Source organism: Ciconia boyciana, chromosome 1 (genome assembly GCF_034638445.1).
Source record: "Ciconia boyciana chromosome 1, ASM3463844v1, whole genome shotgun sequence".
NCBI lineage: Eukaryota > Metazoa > Chordata > Aves > Ciconiiformes > Ciconiidae > Ciconia > Ciconia boyciana.
Genome location: NC_132934.1, coordinates 71,207,439 through 71,226,983, shown reverse-complemented (window position 1 = coordinate 71,226,983; position 19,545 = coordinate 71,207,439). Strand labels below are relative to the sequence as shown.

The 19,545-nt window shown below is 41.0% G+C and overlaps 1 non-coding gene across 1 annotated transcript; it reads right to left on the bottom strand.

Moving 5' to 3' along the window:
- Positions 1-17,582: 17,582 nt before the first annotated feature.
- On the bottom strand, positions 17,583-17,682 carry LOC140646728 (U6 spliceosomal RNA). The gene has a single exon (XR_012040534.1). It is a non-coding gene; the product is annotated as a U6 spliceosomal RNA (small nuclear RNA).
- Between the last annotated feature and the right edge of the window lie 1,863 nt (positions 17,683-19,545).

Genomic DNA, 19,545 nt, shown 5'->3' with positions numbered 1-19,545 from the left:
TAATTGTAATTAGCTGATTGTGGAAGTGGAAGGGGGGCTTTAAAGAGACATGATGCAAAATGTGCCTTAAAAGGAGAGATTTGGATCTTTTCACTGAACCCAGTCTTATGCACAGTTAAAATGAGGGGGGTGCACTTGTTTTGAGTGAGGTGATTTTTATTTCTGTTCAGCATCTAGCACTACTTCTTGGGAGTAATATGGCTTTCCACTGCCCCAAACAAATAGGTTGATGCGAAGCAGATATGAGGAGGGTAAATCAGAGATTACTCTTTTTCGGTAATGCCACACGCACCTCAGAGACAAAATTTCTGAAAAATGGAGAGCTGAAAGAAGGGCTTACATGGAGGGAAGGCAGGATCCTCCTCCAGAGGGGCTGTGCGATCCCATGGAAATTTCTGATACTTGGCATAAAAACATAAATAATGGGACAGCCAGCCTACACAGTCCAAGCCAAAAGGTCACTGCTGTTTATTCACTATCCATGCTATCTGCTTCCCATTTGGAAGCTTAAAGCTCAAGTAATGAAGTTATAATGAAATACCTTCATATGCCATTTTCTGTACATGAAAAACAACCAATTCTTTAAATATAAATATGGATGTTATATTCTTTGCTGTTACTGAATGTTTCTTCAGCTCACATGGGACAGGAGAGGTCCATATTTTGGAGCCCAATTACCCACGCTGGACCTAGTGCCGGGAGTGCAGGAGGGGGCACCCGCGCAGAGTGGCTGTAAGGGGCTGTCCCTGCAGTGCCGGGCAGGGTCTGGCTCTGCCCCAGAGGGGGTCCTGGCCCCAGCGAGGTGGGCACTCCTCCTCTGATGGCAACAGGATGCTTCTCTGGAAAAACACGTGGCACAAAAGCACAAGGTGAGTATAAGGTTGTCAGAAGAGCAGGCAAAGCATGAAATACTTCTACCGCACACAGACTCTGTATGTGTCCCTCTTTTTAGCTGGAACATACGGTTGTGCTGCTTCTATGTACACGTAAAAGGAGACGGCGAAAAGTTGAAGTGACTTGGAACAGCCACAGTAGATTCAGTTAAAATATTTTGCCAAAAGTACACATTTTTATCAGCTGATGTGATTCACAAATTTGTAGTAAATTCATGCAGTTATTTTCCTGAAAAAAAATCTCAAATCATTGAAAATTTTTTACTATTTCAATTCTCTTTTCATTTGTCATCTTAAATTTATGTTTTGTTTGGAAGCAAGACTAAACCTAAAGCAACAAGCAATCCAAAAAAGATTACTACCAAGTAGAAACATTTTGATCCCTCTCCTTCTACCTTTTGGGGATTTTGTCTTACGGAACTGACAATTTTATTTGCTTATTGCTCTAGGTCTCATAAGCAGTTAGTTACAGAAATAACAAAAACAAAAAAAGGAACTCGGCTGTCCTGACTCTCCTTCATACATAGACTTTTTAAAAATACAGCTCCTGCTGCCAGACAGGACTCTCCCTGGCACTCCTGACCACACAAGTACTTTCCTGACAGCCTTGGCATTTAACCTCATATTCTCAAAAAATTTCTAAAGGGGATGGGGAAAAATAATGCCTTATTTTAAAACATATACCACTGCCGCCTTATCGGATGCTCTACAAAAGCACATTCTCAGAACAAAAATCCAAACCCTTCTAACATTTCAGAGCATAACATCACTTATTTATTGGTATCCAATATTTATTTCGTACAAAGACTGTAATAGGTGACCTCCACGTTATTCTGAAATCAGCACTTTTCTGTTCTCAGTATTTCATTTTCAAAAGTAGTGAGTGCCGCTGTTATCAGAAAATCCAATTGGTGCAGTGTCACCCTTCAGAAAACATATCACAGATCTGGTTCGCTTTATGAATCTGTCCCCATGTGCATCTGCAGGACCACAGCCAAAGACTCTTCTGGGGCACGTTTATTAGTCTGAGCACCATACGTCACAAAAAATGGCTGGGCTGCATTCAGAGCCACACTGGAAACCCACATTGGCTGGGATCTCTGCTAGCTTGGATATCTCTACACCAGCCTCCAGCTCACCAGGTAGATATGCCCAGGGTTAGTGAGTCCTCCCTCAGGTAGCAAGGCTGTGGGGCTGCAGATGTTCATCCACAGGAATAAAGTTGTGGGTCCTTATCGATGTCTATCTGCAACAAATAAGCCAGAACATGGAACTTTAATTACATGGCACAAACGCTCTCATTTAACACATAACAGTCTATTTGCTGACAAAACTGCTTTTCTGCAAAGCACTTCTATGTGTAAGGCAAACGCAATTTAGCCTCACTTCATTTGCTGTAACTTTGGATTTCAAAGAAGTCCCTTATTAAAATGGAAGACATTGCGGGCAAAACTCTATTACACGAAGAATTCCTGCTGGGGAAATTCTCCAAATATAATGGATTTCTCTGAAGCATTTTGAAACATCAGGGAGATCCTGGAAAGGTTTTATAATTCTGTTTTGATTCCACTGGCTTCTATAAACAATGCATTTCCTGTATACTTGACACTTGTCACTAAAGAATCTCCATTCTTCCTGGGTTTGCATTACAATTAATCCTCTTTTAAGCAAATCACCACAGGCCAGATGTCCTCAGCAAAGCTTAAAAACATTAAAATGCATCCTACCCTTCCTTTCCCTTTTATGATCTGCATGCATTCTGACAAGGCTGGGGATTTATGGCCAACAGAGGTTTACATATCACAATTCACAGGATGCAGCAGAAGTAAAACTAAAGCAGAGGCTGAAGCAACAGCATGGCCCCATTTGCTTCTCCTTGGCCTACGGTGGTGTAACTAGGCTTTGCATCTTCTTAGTGAGCGTGAGCACAACCACAGCCTTCCAAGGAAGAAGAGAGAGAGAAATGAACAGAGTTAAGAAATTTCAACAGCACAATTCTAAAAAAAGCCCTACAGTCTAATAGGAACATACCAATGTACACCTACAAATGAAACAGCCTCCATCAATCTGACATCTTTGTTCTGAAATTAAGCAGGAAATATTTCAAGTCCCACAGAGGATCACAAGACACAAATTTCATGACTGTGAAACAAACCAGAGAGCATAGAAAAAGGAAGATTAAATAATTCTGAGGCCCTCAAATATTTCAGAAGGAGGTTTTTAGTTCATTCTTATTTTGCCCCACACGATTACATTCCAGAATGAATATATGAACTACATGTGTTTCACAACATATTGCAATGGATAGTTTAAGCAGCAGTAATTTCAGTTCGCATAACCTACAACCTCTACGTTCTATGAGCAATGATGTGTTCAAAAAAAACCTTCAAGCTTCTGAAGGTGGAGAAATCCAGTATTACATTTGGATTAAAATATAGTGCTGAAAGTCTAATTCATCTCTTCTTGCACAGCAGACCCTCCTTTCCCATCCCCATCTGCATCTGAAAGAACAGAAAAAATAAGTCCACTCCTAATTAATACTTCTCAACTCCATAACGTATATCCCATCCATTTCCTTCAAAAATATTTGTTCACAGCTGGAGGAAGCACAGCAAATAATCTTTTAAAAGTCCTACATGAGAAGAATTCCTCCTGCTCTGTTTTCAAAGTGTAAACATAAGATTTTGGAGGTTGGTTCTTGATTACATTGTGAGCTGCATGTAAACTTTATGTGCCAGAAACCATCTGCAGTACCTGACCAGAATAGCTTACTTGTCCTATGGTCATACTTATATAATGCTCAGTACCTCCCCGTGCACATTATTTTATTAAGAAGATAATTATTTTACATAGCAGCTTTGCAATAATTTACAATTCACAATACAGCACTAGAAGAGATAATAAAGCCTAACAACAACAATAGCGATAATAATAATTTGCACATATGTTTTCCTGTTTCAGCCATAAAGTATAAAAGACTTCATGGTTATATGCTAAGCAGGGGATAACAGTGAGTATCTGGGCGTGGATCAAATTTTACCGTCTTCTAATCACTGTTATCTCACCCTCAGCTCAAGAAGAACTGAACATCACTTTAAATGGAGATGAGAGGGCAGATAAAGGAAAGGAAGAATTATGTGGCATCCCACCTATAAAGTATATTTTTCTCTGTGAGAAGCAAACTTGGTGCTCCCCAAAGCAGGGGGAGATAATGCCGATGTAACCAGTGCAGCTTCCACCCTTAGCATTCTAGTTTCCTCTAATCAGGTAGGTCACAGGCACAACTGGCCCAGAATGGGAGCCAGCAGCTGGACAAGTCAGCTGGGGATGGATACAAGGAGTAGTGGGAAGCATGAGAACAACCCCTCTTCCACCCCTCCTTGGACTACGCAGCAGGTACCTTATCACCCATAGGGCAGAACATGACAAATTTCTACTTTAATTTTTCCCAGAAGAGCAACATGTAGTACTGTAAGATCTTTTTAGAGTTGTTTTCATAGTGCTCACTGAGACAGCATCGGCCACCTTTCCACTTCACCTTTTCTCACACCAGCAGCTCTCCTGCTGCAGCTGACCACTCGTCATTCTGCATGCAGGCAACACGCTCTGCAAGCTTTCCATCTGCTTCCTTTGTTCTTTCCAGACGAAAAATCTGGTCAATAAAACACTTGCCAAGCAATGCGGATTTTCATGCCATATTCCAGACCTTCAGCTGAAAGAAGTCAGCACAGATCCAGTAAAATCAACACATTACATGTATTTATTAATTTCTCTGCACACCCCATGGAGGGAAGGTAGCCTCCTGAAAGGTAGCAGGATACTATACGTTGTGTCCTTCTACAGTGACCCTCTCAAGTGACCCCAGCCAACTGTGGAGCACCTGCATAAATGGAACACAAGCTAATTCGGTGCTGCCCATTTCTTGAATTTGGAGTGTTTAAATGAATCATCATCCTCTTACTTTGGCTTCTTTGTAGGCACGAACACATACATAACAGGTCTTATATATATATATATATAAAAATATATATAGTATTTGTATATCAGTGGAGCATTGTCTTTCATTTTATAATTATTTTATTTCACTGTTCATTCTTGCATTTCATTCATAAGAATGAAGGCGTAGAAATTATGTACTACAATCAGAATGTATGATTAGTGAGTGAAACTATGAAGAAACAGAAATATTTATTAAAAATCTGCATTTAAGTACAATACCATTGAATAAACAGATATATCAGCTAAATTCACCCTTTGCTGAAATGTGGGTTCCCCTTGAATATAATTTTTAACTATGGACCGTGGCTGCACTCAACCAGAGACCTGGCAATAACTGGCAAATTCTCTTCTGGTGTAACTCCCCTGAAGCCAAAATTCCCTGCAGGTATAACCCAGGGAAGTCAACAGAGCTACTGAGAATCCAACATTGCAAAGGAGAGTGGCGTGTGACTCCAAATACTCAGTTAAAACCACAAAGAGAAATTTAGCCAGATCACCAATACTGTTATCTGACCTAAGGAAGGAACTGAAGACTAACGATTCCCCTCTCTTAGATCGGTGAAACTGGTATTTTACAACAGAAAGCGTGTTTTAATTACCAGTGCCTCAAAACAGCATTACATTTTCTGTTTGCGGAATAGAATGATGCATTTCTGATGGATAATGCCCTGCCTGAAGGCTCGCCGTCCCCCCAGGCTGGACAGGGCAAACCCCCCCATCCTTCAGCCTTGTGCCCCTGTCCCCCTGGCTGGGCAGCGCTGCGGTGGCCCCCGGCTCCTCACCAAAGCCACCCGCAGGTGGCAATGTTGGATCGGTTTTTAAGCATTTCGGTACACATCGTGGCCAGAAGATGTAACACAATGGTCTTCTCACTGCTCGTATTTTCCATTTCTTAGCTCGCTTCTTGTTTATTTTTATCCTACACTGGGCACCCACCGTAAGACACATTCCAGTGTTGAATTCACTTCCGATTTGCTAATACTTGTGCCTTTTCTATCTCATTTGCCCTCATTTACAGGCTTTCCTGAACATGTTTTCCGGAGTGGTAAGTTTTTGGAGTACAGAAGAATTAGGTTTCATTATATTCTCACTTGATGTTTTCTGTGGCCTATACTTGGCTGACCTGGCAGGCTCAAAGGCGATGTAAATTACCACTCCAGGTTCAATATGTTTAAGACTCCTTTAGGCCAAGGATTTATTCCAGAAGCCTCGATACTTTAAGTACTGCTACAAGGAATAGATAGCAGTTCTAATTTCTCTTCCTTTTTTTTTTCTCCACAGATGTGCAGCTGGTGGATACTAAGTCCCCCTAGACCTCATTATCAACCCTTAATGTAGTGTTGATCCTTATTGAACTGCATATGGGTTTAGTCTTCTATATCATCACGCCAATCAAAGGTACAGAAATTAAATGACAAATGCAGCAACGTGGCTGTGGTGCCTGTGTGCACACCTTATCACACCATACCTGCCGATCCCCACGCAGGGAGTCCGGAGCCTTTTGGCCCCAGAGGCTGGGGCAGAGGAAGCACCAAGGTCAGCTTAGCGGGGGTACTCCTCCTGCTTCTCCTTCCAAACCACACAAAAAATATGGTTAAGAGTAATTGGGAAGTAGAAGGCAGCTGCCCTTCTATGGCTTGATGCTCTGGTGTGGCAGGGATGGGCGGTGCAGTGGCAGCTGCACGGGATGGTATGTGTATGTGGCTCAAAGGACTGGGAAGGCAGGCGTAGGCACCTCAGCCATGCCCATGGCTGGGACCTGATCGCTAAAGGGGCATGCGAGAAGGTGGAAAGGCGGCGCTTCTTCCTCTAAAAGTCTCTAGGTGGGACTCTGAGGACAGTAACAAGGGAAGATGACAACACTGTGAATTTCTGCAGAAATTTTGGCAACATATTGTAATGAGGAGTATACAGCTGGGAGGCGGAAAGGAGCTTCTGCTCAGCTGTAACACCTCCACTGGGAGCCACAAAGATCATACATGCCTCGGGACCCCAGCTCTCTTACTCGGCTAGATGAGAGAAGGAAATTTCCACCTTCTTCAGTGGAAGCACTGGAGAGAAACCAGCACTCACAGCTTGTGATTAACTACCACAGGGAGCAAAAGATTATTTTAAAATCTCTTAAACCCTTTTAAAATTCTCTTAAACCTAATATTACATGTGCAGGGTTACAATTTATAATATTTTAAATTTATAGTAATCCCTTATACCCTATTACAAGAGCATCAGCTTACAAATATTGCTCAGTTAACATGCATATGTTGTGGGACTGGCAAGAGGATACAGTGCATCTTTTGCATTTTGGTTACTTTGAATCTATTTCAAACTATCTGAAAGTTACTATTTCTTGATAGTCTCCCAGTGTACCCCTATAAGGTCTGTATCCAGTTCCAAACAGGAAAAAAAAAAAAAATCACAGTTATGTTTCCATCAAAGATTTCAAAGCTTTTGAGGAACAGAAGTAAGCCCCAGAAGGTGCCAGCAGTTGGGAGGGGAATAACTAATCACTTCCAAATTCAAGTATCAAATTTAAGAACCTAGTTACAGTGGGATCCTTCCATTGTCAATGGAGACAACTAGCATTTTTGGAGGAAATTCAGATGTTAAACTTTCTACAAGGACTGTATCAGAGCTGAACAATGACTGCTTCTAACCCAGGCATCTGAGGTAGCAGGAATTCCTGCTTCCTCATTTCTTGATACCCTGTTTTCATAGAAAAGAAATCACATAGTTTCTATGTTTGGTTTTTTTTTACATTAATTTGCATGAGCTTGGGAAAAGCAGTACAGAAGCACTAATAACTAGACTAGTAACCACAGACTATGCTTCTTCTGAATGCACCACAGTTCACAGATCCGAAAAAAAAATGTCATCATGTAGCTTATTTCAGATATGGAAATTATACACTGTGAATATTGCTATCCCATAGGAGAATGTGCCAACATTTGAACTTTTGTTTCACACACTCTATTAGCAGCAGGACTGTGATCAGGAAAAAAACAGTAATCCCACCCTCAGAAATCCTCTGGAGAACTTGCTGCTGAGAAACTCCATCCTGAAGGCTGCCAGAAGCTCTAATCAGCTAATATATCAAAGCTCTAGTGTAGCCTGTCTACTCCCCCGATCTCAGCAAGAGATAAAAATAATTCTCATGGGTCAAACTACAAATCTAAGAATAAGCAAGAAAATATGCATTACTACACTCTGCAAGACTGTGAATGGCTGATGGTGATCAAGACAATGCTTTGATGCTGCATCCAATACATTCTCACATTTATTTCAAATTCTGTGTTTCTTGAATTCAGCATCGGCACAGTAAGCCAGAGGTGAATGGAGGCATGTTGCTTACTTCCATGCTTTATGCCAGGCAGACGTGCTCACATTTTTTTGCCTTTGTTGGGATTCAAACAGGGTAAATGGTCACTGTAACAAAGCAGTTAATTTGTCATAGACTGAAATGGTAATCTAGATTTTGAGAGTCAGGAGACATTTCTTCCTCTTTCCATTACAAGCTTTTAAAAGGTCACACGGTACCAGCCAAGAAGTTACTATCAGCATCAGGCTTAAGGAGTGCATGTGACTGTTGCTGTACAGCTCCTTCTCACTGGTTTTACACAGTTTCTTATATGTGGAGATGGATTATACCCCTAATTACACTTTCATCTTCATAAGTCCATCTGAGTTAACTTTCTGAAAATATCAAGTTATTCAGCTAACAGCAGAAGGAAACAAAACAGGATTGCTCCCTGGGATAACACCTTTCTTATTAGTGTCTTGTGCAGCATGAATAGCAATTTCAAACCTAAACACCCAAGAGGCAACCAGTTTTCCACTTACTGTAGAGTATATAATTAACCCCAGTTTTCCTGAAGTCATCAGAGTACTGGGAGGCAGCCACTTCTGGAGCATTTGTACCCAAGTTCTTGCTTGAGGATCCTCTCCCATCTTGAGCAAGTAACAGGTAAAAGTTGTAGGATGGTCTATATGAATCTTTCAGTCTTCTTAGGCACTATAAAAACCCACAGATTTTCAGATAAGTGCAGATTCCCTTCTCTAGGAATGCTGCTAATGATACGGGCTCTAATGGTTTTTTTTATTATTTTATTTTATTTTTTTTACCAGCTGCAGAATTTCCCTGGTGGGTGTTTTCATCAAGAAAGCAGCATTATCCCAAGTTGGACTCTAGTACTTTTACACAGTAAGCACGACTTTCCTAAACAAGTAGCTAGCCCTACAAGTTTCACTGGGGCTACTTTTAGAAAATATTATTGCTGAATTGCGCTAAAGCAACCCTGGAATATCCTGTGTGAGCAAGTGGGACTGCGGGAAGCTATAGGTCAATAACCTTGGATGTATTTTACATAACAGATCAAATAGCTGTAAATTATCCCTGAGGTGGGCAAGATTAAGTCAGATAAGAGCAACGGCTGTGGTCATGCAGAGCTTCAAGACTCTGTTCCAAGTCCAGGCTTTTTGGAAGCCAGTGATTAAACACTGGAAAAAATGTGAAATGTTTCAGATAATTAGAACCATTTATTCAGTGGGAAAGGGCATGAACTGCATTTTCTTAAGGAAAAGCAAATGTAGAAGGACTACTACCAGCTTGGTTGGACTCCAAAAGCACATCTTCCCTATTAAGGTTAGATGATTCCCATGTGGGGTAGTAGACAAAAGGACTCTTGTTGCTTGTTTGCTATCTACGCTTATTTACCACATATAATGAAGTGTGGCATAAATGCAAATGAAGTGGTACACTGCAGAAATTTTCTTAGTAGGTATTTGGGTGGTCAAAGTCTCATGGGGGGCTTGCAGTAAAAGTTGGGGCAACTTTTGCTTTGCATAATGAGAGCCTAAACAGCTGGAGGTCTATCTGAAATCTGGATGTAGCACTGCAGCAGCTTGAGGACCATCTGCAGTTACTTTCATTCATGTCTTCCTCTTAATCATCTTAATGATTAGCCAGTATATCATCCCATGGAAATGCTAAAATGCCGTAAGCCATAGATTCTGAATTAGCAATTCCTGCATCACATCAGTAATTTATATTTAGTTTATAGCAGTGCTTTTAAAAACATCTTTTTAGAAAGACGTCCAGTTTAGATTAAGACATAATGAGGTAGTCTGTTTAAATAATTTGAAAATTATTTCAAATCTCTGTCCAAATACAAATGAAACTGAACACGAACACTTTTGGAGCACTGAGGAATTTAGTCACCTTCTTTACACCCTGTTTCTCTTCCTCTACATGTGCTCATAACTAGAGACAGCTCAGATTAAATCTAGATTTAAACTCTATGTCTGGATCTGAATATCCTGTCTCAAATGGTACAAACCACAGTCCCAGATCCAAACATCCAAGAAAAAAAAAATAATTGGATCCTAATGCAAATCCTGGGAAGCTTGAGGAGTTCTAAACCAGCTCGTCATGAGCCAGCAAGCGTGAGCTCAAACTTGAAGCTGAACTCTGACCCACATATGAGCTGTGGATTCCTGGGTTATTTGCACAAATCACTCCTTATAAAGTAAATTTTTATCGCATTTGGTTTGGAAAGGAGCATGCAGAACCCAAAACGCAGCAGTCCCAGAGCAAGCACCAGGCACAACTGGCCCTGCAGGACACGAAACCACTCAAAGCCCAGCCATGGGAGGAGGCAGCGTGGTCATGCTCCCACCCCAGGAGCCTGCAGGCGCTCCCCTGCCAGCCTGCCTGCCCCGGGGCTGGCAGGGCCAGCAGGTCTGGTCCCTTCGCTGAAACACAGCCTGGCCTTAGAGCAGGGGAGACCGCAGGCAGACCCGGCCACCCACCTGCAAATCCAGGCTCCCCTAAATCAGTGTCCTTGGTGTCACTGCCTGAGGCAGGCTGGCCGGCTTCAGGCTGGCTCTGAGTGCTGTGGGCTGTTCTCCCACCTCGCTTAGCATCGAGTGGTCTTACCTAACCTACATTAGTGCCAAGCAGTTATCCACAATCTATTTCCATCTCCACTGATGTTGCCACAGGCATACTTGCCTTATGAAAAGAAATTCACCATTCAGACGCTGCCTTTTTCCCCCACAGCCAAAATACCTCTCTCTTGTCTATCTGAAAAGGTAACTAACTGTGGAACAATCATAATTTTAAATGGTTCAATAAAGATTTCAGCTCAAGGAACAGCAATCTGCAAGGAATCAGGTATGATATATGTTGCATCAGTATGCTGATGGAAAATAATTAAGAGTATACTACATATATCATTTATACACATGTACCATTAAACTGACTGTGCATCTTCGAAACCGTGCAAACAGAAGAGTGGTATATACCAGTCAAATAACTAGATGAACAGCAGAGATATTTATTTGAGAAGAAAGCCAAGCAATAACCTCTGTAACCAGAGAGCAAATGTGGAGGCATTCTCATACGCTTCAATTCTGGATCTAACTTCTGAGCTGACAAATTTGTATGGAAAGTTTGAGGGCAAAAAAGGAATTTTGCTGCAACAAAAATTTTCAGTTCTCAAAAACGTTGTGTTGTTTCAAAACCTTTTCAGAAATTATTTTAATTGGAAAAAAAACACTGAAAAAGTTTAAATAATAGTAAAGTTATTTTATTTCAGTAGGTTTTGCTACAACTTCCCTGCTAACCCTCGCTTGACTTCAGCAACCCACTGATATGCCCACAGCCAGCGCCTTCTACCTCTCTTGCAAGTTCAGCTCATTACCAGTCCTTACCAATTGACCAAGATAATTTCTTTGAGGATTCAGTCCTGCAAATCACTGATATTCTGGCCTTAGTCTACAAAGCACTTGGGCAGACATTTGGCTTTAGTGAAACTACCGTGGCTTTAGTGAAACTGCTGATGGAGTTAGAGTTAAGATTTGAGTACTGTTTTGGATCAGGGCCAGAGCAGGTTTTTCTTTGCAGGATTAAGTCCTAAATCTCCCTCCAGAAGTTATTCAGTTCCAGTTCTTTACCCATTGTTTCATCCTCTGCATTTCTTCATTCGCTTTTATCTTTTGGATGAAAATCAAGACCTAAGGCCTGATTCACTCATATATTGTTGCTCTTTTACACGAGCATAATAACTTCAATGAAGTGTCTTAAATCAAATCTGGGAAAATGATTATCTGGGTGAATGGATGTGTTTATGCACTGCTGCTTTCAGACAGCTGGTCACTAGGAAAAAAGTCTTTCCCATCGTCGATCCTGCTGTACAGTTGCATAAAACCATACCAAAGTAAAATTTTTCTCCTCTTTGTGATGAGAGAGAAAAAAAGCACAGGTTCTTTGGCAACAAGATAAGCACAAGCTCTTCCTGACAGCAACCATAAACCGAGGGCTTGAGCAAACAAAGAGGTCAAAGGAATTAAAATCCATTAATATATTCCAATAAGCTTTAGAGGCCTGCATGATTATGTGAGATGATAAACTTTTAGATGTAACAAGTCTTTCAAAAACAGAAATTCACAATATTTCTGGCAAAAATCACTGGGATAGAAATCTGTGGTACGATAGGGAATAATTTCTCATTCAAGTGTGAGGTGTTGGAAAATTCTGTTTTCTTTTACTCTAGTTGAATTCAAAACATATCAAAGACAGCCCTTCCCATTGCTCTAGATTTCAACTCTCATGCAATTTCACCACATTTTGTCAGTTTAAAATTCTTTGACAAAGTTTTCTGGGTAATATCTCATAATTTCCACAGGCTACTATACTTGATACCATCTTATTCCACATAGATGGGCAAAATCTGCTCTTTCCCTGCCTCCTCAAAAGCATGCAGAACAAGAGAAGCAATCTCTTGACTTCCATGGAGTTTCCCTCCATAGCTCTGACAGTAGCTCAGTCTGAACTTCATCATGTGAGTGGATTTGCAGCTCACAGCAATTTTTGCAGTTAAATAGAGCAGTAGAAAGTAATCACATCTCATTGCCGAGCTGGTCAAAGCTTGTCTCAGACAAGCTGTGTAATAGGAAAACTACATAAGAAGCAAAGAAAATCCTTTCAGAGTCAATCGTGATTTAGGGAAGGTGCATCATCTGGCAAAACCTCCATTCTTTATTTACCAACTGAAATACCTCTTGCCTAATCTAGTAAACAATGCAACCAGCTCAAGTTAAGTTTAAGACAAATGATCCTAAGCAGATTGTTCCCACTTTCATCTCGATAGCAGTGCTAAAATTTTAAATATTTGGTATTTTTACTATAAATACACATTGCTTCTAATATAGTAAATAATTAATTAAGCCTGCTTTGCTTTAATATGTTGGGCACTTTTTCAAAGGATTATTATTTGACTATCCTACAAAAAACAGGTGGTTATTGTGCAAGTGTATCTAGACACATATTTCTTTTAGGAAAGAATGCTTCTGGCTAAAGTCAATATAATTAAGGACTTTCACACATGATCCCGCAAACAAAATCTGCTTTGGTAAAAGTTAATGATAGGATGCATGTTAATTCTTTATTGTCAATATTAATATAATCTTGTGCATATTGTTCCTTCAGGGTGTGTTTTAACAAAAACATGTGCAGTGGCACAACCTTCAGCAAGAAAAGCAAGCTGAGCTAGCTACAGAATAGGTGTATCTTAAGAGTTAGTGAAATAGGTTGAGAGCATCTCATTGCAGATCAGTGGTATCCTGAATAATTCAATCGGTTCCACTGTCAGCACAAGTCCCCAGCTTTTGGACCAAGGAGACTACAGCCTGAATGCAGAGAAGCTGTCTATTAGCCACATTTATACTCATTTGCTGGTATATTAGAAGATAGACTTCGTGTTGCTGCCACATGGTTCCCAGCTGCCTTTTGGTGGAAGCGAGGCAGTCTGCGACTGCTGGTGCGTGCTGGGGTCTCGCCTTGACTTGCGTCAAAATACATCTGGACATGCACTCAGCCTGGAAGTCTAAAAGCTGTTCTCAGGTTCTGGAGTCTGGGTGTAGCCTGATTTAAACAAAAAGTAAAGAATGAATCCAAAAAGGTATTTAGAAGTCTGAAATTCTATTCATGTTCTTTTAAGAACTGTAATTAAATATCTAATTGTCTTCATGTTCCTTCCTACAGGTAAATGTTATGGAACGTTGCTGTGGTGCCTTTTACCAGGTGCAAATCCTACAAAGAAAGCTGCTGCCTTTCATAGCAGCTGCAGTTCCCAAATTGATTTAAACTGTCTCTCCGCTTAGAAGGTATTGTGTTATTACAGCCTTTTCTGTACAGGTTCAGATCAAATATGTATTTTGTGTGCTGTTTAAACACATTATATACCAAAAAAATGCAAAAAAAGGACTCACACAATACAAAATGCCAGAATTAATCTATCCAAAAGCCTTCCTAATTCACCTTCACTGGGTGTATACTCAGTGATACATTTCTTAATTATATGACGCAAGCCATTATTTTCCCCTTGGAACGCAGCCTTTTCCACCAAGCCTCACCCTGAAGGATTTTGCCATTGTTGCAGATAATCCACCTAACTAGCACATTCCTCCCAACAAGATGTTCCTGAAGCCATTAGAACTAATTAATGCTATAAGTAACCAGCAAAACATGCCTACTGGCAAAGATCACTGCTTCAGGACTAGATTTCATAGTCCATGCAAAAGTGAGCTCTAACCAACAGGCACCACTAAGGAGCAGTGCAGCTGCAAAATACCTAAATCAAGGTCAAAATTCAGCTGCTCTGTCTTCAAACCCAGCCTGTCTTCATGCTCACACAACTTCCCTTTCCCAGCTGGGGTGAGATGGTACAGTGGGACCCTCTCCCTTATTTCTGCCCCTTTTCTAAGATGCACAAGAGATAGCAGGGGGCCAGTGACAACCACTTTCCCCAGCATGTTTGTTTGCACAAGACTTGTAGCTTGTGCAGGGAAACATCTCCATGCAGCAAGAACTCCTAGGCCCACACAAGAATCCCATAGTGAGAAAAATACCACGTACTCATGTTTGCGCTCACCAATATGAAGTAAAGAAAAATTAGAAATCTGATGAGCTATGAAGCCGTAGAACTAAAAGTGCTACTAGCTTTAGACACTTGCATTCAGAGAACCAATTTTCAGCACATTTCTGCAGTCTGTCCAAACCTGGTTAAACAAGGAAAATAGTTTTATGCTGTTTCACTTAAGGTAGAAATGAGCATAAGATACAATGAAGAAGGGACATTGCTCATGTCCTGCTGCAAGACTGCTGGACCATGCGCCCACCCACTGTTGGCCCTTTGGAACACAGAACTCGTCAGATAATAATCCATACACAGCCCTTGGCCAAGCCTTAACCTTTCAGAAACTTCAAAAATTGCCTTTAAAAGTTGAAATTTTTCATAGAGGAAAAAATGGAATTGATTAATTTTTGTGACTGAAGTTGATTTTACTTAGTAAAAGTTCAAACAAGAAATATTGGAGAGCTAATATATATCACTGAATAAAATTGCTTTCCATTTTTTCCACTTTGCCATGACGTACTTTTATAGAGAGATTATAGTCATGAATTTATCAGCAATTTTTCTTTAATCTCAAAAATGTATTATTTCAAGCTTCAACATACATAAAATCTATTTTTGCAATAGTATTAAAAATACTTCAAAAATATGCGCTTATATTCAGTCACTGAGAGTCTCCCCATTATTGCTTTGTTCTTGAAGAATTTTAAAACTGCAACAGGCAATCCTTTATGTAATGTACAAAAGTATATTCTTCTAATATTTGGAAAACATTGGACTTTTCACATTTTCAAGCCCTTCAACACTGCCATCCGTGATGGATGCATTCGACCTCTTAACCAAACTAGCACTAGTTTGGTACAGTCTCCAAAGGAGGTAAAGGCCTGAGCTGTGACCAGGCCAAGAACTCCTCTGGTCCCCATCTGTTCTCTGAGAACGCACAAAGAAGCTGAGTGGCACAGTGAGCATCGATGCATATGAGCTTGGAACACCAATCATGCGATTGACACATGAATAGCGGGTGGCTTTTCCAAGACTCATTTATCAAGGAACAAAGTTGTGGGTACAAGGAGCTTCATGTGTATCTTTCCTATAGCATGTAATTTGGCTATGAGCCAACCACTTTATCTATAAATATGACAGCCAAGTTAGTTAGCCTTCTTTGAGCTCTCCCTGCTAGGCAGCGTGGCTGCATGGCAGTGATCTCCCCTTGAGCTGGGACACCTCTCAAGGTTGCTCCTCGAGGAAGAGAGACCTTTTACCAACAGCAGATCTTTGGTAAGTGACCGATATCGCGCATAACCTGGTAGTATGGTAACTTTAATTTTGTCTTGGTAGCTTTGATTGCATGCTGAATTGATAAATCTTGCATATGTAATCCCTTAGACATAAGCCGTTGTCCAAGTCTGAGACTAAGATTGGACCCAGCCGCACCTAAGCTCCATCAGGAGTTTAGAAAGCAAGAGGGTCTATTCTGAACCTCATGACTCAACAGGAGGGTCCTCCATACTCTTTTGTATCCTTGGTCTCTCTATGAATCACTTTAACTCGAGTGTGACCCCATTTTCCTGCATATGTTTCTTCCATGCAGTAATTAATAGAGTGAACCTTGCCATCAAACTTTGTTAAGTCGCACTTTTATAAATCATATTAAAACCACTTTTGCTAATACCTTTGATGGTGATTTGTTAAGCGATCTAAATAACTTATTCACAACACCATCCAGGTCTTCAGAATAACCAAGGGGACAATGAATTAGTCCTTTTTCAACAATGGAGAAATGGGCAACTTTGGACACATTTGAGTATTTACCTATTTTGAAGGATCAGTGACTAAAAAGAAAACATGTCCTTTCAAAATACCTAGTAATTGTTTTTCCAACTGAAAGACGAACTAGTATATTGTTAGAGAAACAAGGAGCTTTAAGCCCAACATGCCTAGACCAAACTTTTTAGCTGTGGGTGAGTCTTGGAAAGCAAAGTTTTTATTTGATACCTGGATTGTGTAATTTCTGTGAGTTGAGAATACTCCAGCCCACTCTGCTTCTATCACAAATATACTCCTGGTTTTGGTCATTTATATTTCTTAAAGAGAAAAAGAAAAAAGAAAAAAAAATACTTTTTACCCTAAGAAGCTATGCTGCAATTGCTTTTATTATTTACTTCATTTATAGGCTATTGAGTATCTTACAGTCTATCATTAGTAATTGGTGGAAATTTTTCCTATGCATAAACTAAGCAAGCCTTATGGCAATTAGCGTTATCTTCAGAAATCTATGAAAAATACTTTTTCTACTCATGCCAGAAAGTGTGACCTCTTTTTTATGGTACAATTATTATCATTAATGAATATTACAATTACAGTTAACTCATATAAGCACGCAACTTTATGAACAAAAAATACATAAATGCATTGAAATACATAAAATTCAACCTCAGACCACAGAATCCTAGAATAATTCAGGTTGGATGCCAACTCAGCAGGTCATCCAGCTCAGCCTCCTGCTACAAGCAGGCTCAGCACTGAACGCAGACCTGATTGCCCATGGTTTTCTTCAGCTGGGTCTTAAAAGTTTGCCAGGATGGAATCCACAACCTCCCTGGTTACCCCTTTCCAAGGTCTGATTGTCCTCAGGGTGATTTTTTTTTGCCTTTATGACAACTTGGAAGCCTACAGCACCCAGAGGTCTCCCATCCAAGCACTGACTTTTGGGGTCTAACCCTGCTGAGCTTCAAGGTCAGACAAGCTCCAGTGTGTTCAGGGACGTGTGACCACGCACCATGATGTGGAATAACTCATAAATTTGTTTGTCATCCTTGCACAGGGCTGTGCTAATCTCTGTACTCTTCCAAGTTTAGTATATGCATGCTAAAATGAGCTACAACCAAAGCAGTCACCTTATTTGCTCTACACTCTCCAACCAGGGGCTAACAGACCCCAGATATTGTGCCTTATTTAGTCCATGAGAAATACAGGGGATGAAAATTACAATTACATTCTAAAACACTGAGTGTATAGGTTAATCCTACCATACAATAGACTAGGTAGTCTGGAAATAAAAACATATTTTCTGCATTTCAGTGATTGTTCCAGTCTTTGCAGAAAACCTTAGAGGGAGATGTAGGACCTTGGTTTTAAAGGTGGTGCTTAAATGTGAATGTTGTTGTCTGAGACCAAGCACACCAAACAGAAAGGCTTTTAGTAAATATAATTCAAACTCAGTCACTGAAACCCCATTGTAAACAAGAGTTTCCAACACTTTTTTCAGATATTCCAAATTCATTGCATTGGACTGACAAAGGTTTTTCAAGTATTAAACCAGGCAGATGTAGGATCTGAAGGTTCTCCAGCCCACTTCTTTTTGGAAATGCTCACTCAGCCACTGCTATTGTCCTAAATAACAGAGGGAAAGCATTTATTGTTATGATTTGGCTACAGAGCGCCAATGCTGTTCTGCTACAGTCTCAGTAGTTTGAAACCGAACACCAACAGATTACAAAGAAACCATTAATGGTCTGGTCTTTTTTTTTTGTTTTTCCTATGTATTAAATCATAGAATCATAGAATCGTTTAGGTTGGAAAAGACCTTTAAGATCATCAAGTCCAACCGTTAACCTAGCACTGCCAAGTCCACCACTAAATCATGTTCCTAAGCACCACATCTACACATCTGTTAAATACCTCCAGGGATGGTGACTCAACCACTTCCCTGGGCAGCCTGTTCCAATGCTTGACAACCCTTTCAGTGAAGAAATTTTCCTAATATCCAATCTAAACCTCCCCTGGCGCAATTTGAGGCCATTTCCTCTTGTTTTATTGCTTGTTACTTGGGAGAAGAGACCCACACCCACCTCGCTACAATTTCCTTTCAGGTAGTTGTAAAGAGCAATAAGGTCTGCCCTGAGCCTCCTTTTATCCAGGCTAAACAACCCCAGTTCCCTCAGACGCTCCTCATAAGACTTCTGCTCTAGACCCTTCACCAGCTTCGTTGCCCTTCTTTGGATGCGCTCCAGCACCTCAATGTCTTTCCTGTAGTGAGGGGCCCAAAACTGAACACAGTATTCGAGGTGTGGCCTCACCGGTGCCGAGTACAGGGGGACAATCTCTTCCCTAGTCCTGCTGGCCACACTATTCCTGATACAAGCCAGGATGCTAGTGGCCTTCTTGGCCACCTGGGCACATTGCTGGCTTGTATTCAGCCGGCTATCAACCAACACGTCCAGGTCCTTTTTGGCCAGGCAGCTTTCTAGACACTCTTCCCCAAGCCTGTAGTGTTGCATGGGGTTGGTGTGACCCAAGCACAGGACCCGGCACTTAGCCTTGTTGAACCTCATACAATTGGCCTCGGCCCATCGATCCTCCCTCTGTAGAGCCTTCCCACCCTCAAGCAGATCAACACTCTCGCACAACTTGGTGTTGTCTGCAAACTTACTGACGATGCACTCAATCCCCTTGTCCAGATCATTGATAAAGATATTAAACAGAACTGGCCCCAATACTGAGCCCTGGGGAACACCACTTGTGACTGGCTGCCAACTGGATTTAACTCCATTCACCCCAATTCTTTGGGCCCGGCCATCCAGCCAGTTCTTTACCCAGCAAAGCGTACGCCTGTCCAAGCCATGAGCAGCCAGTTTCTCCAGCAGAATGCTGTGGGAAACCGTGTCAAAGGCTTTACTAAAGTCTAGGTAGACAACATGCACAGCCTTTCCCTCATGCACTAAGCGGATCACCTTGTCACA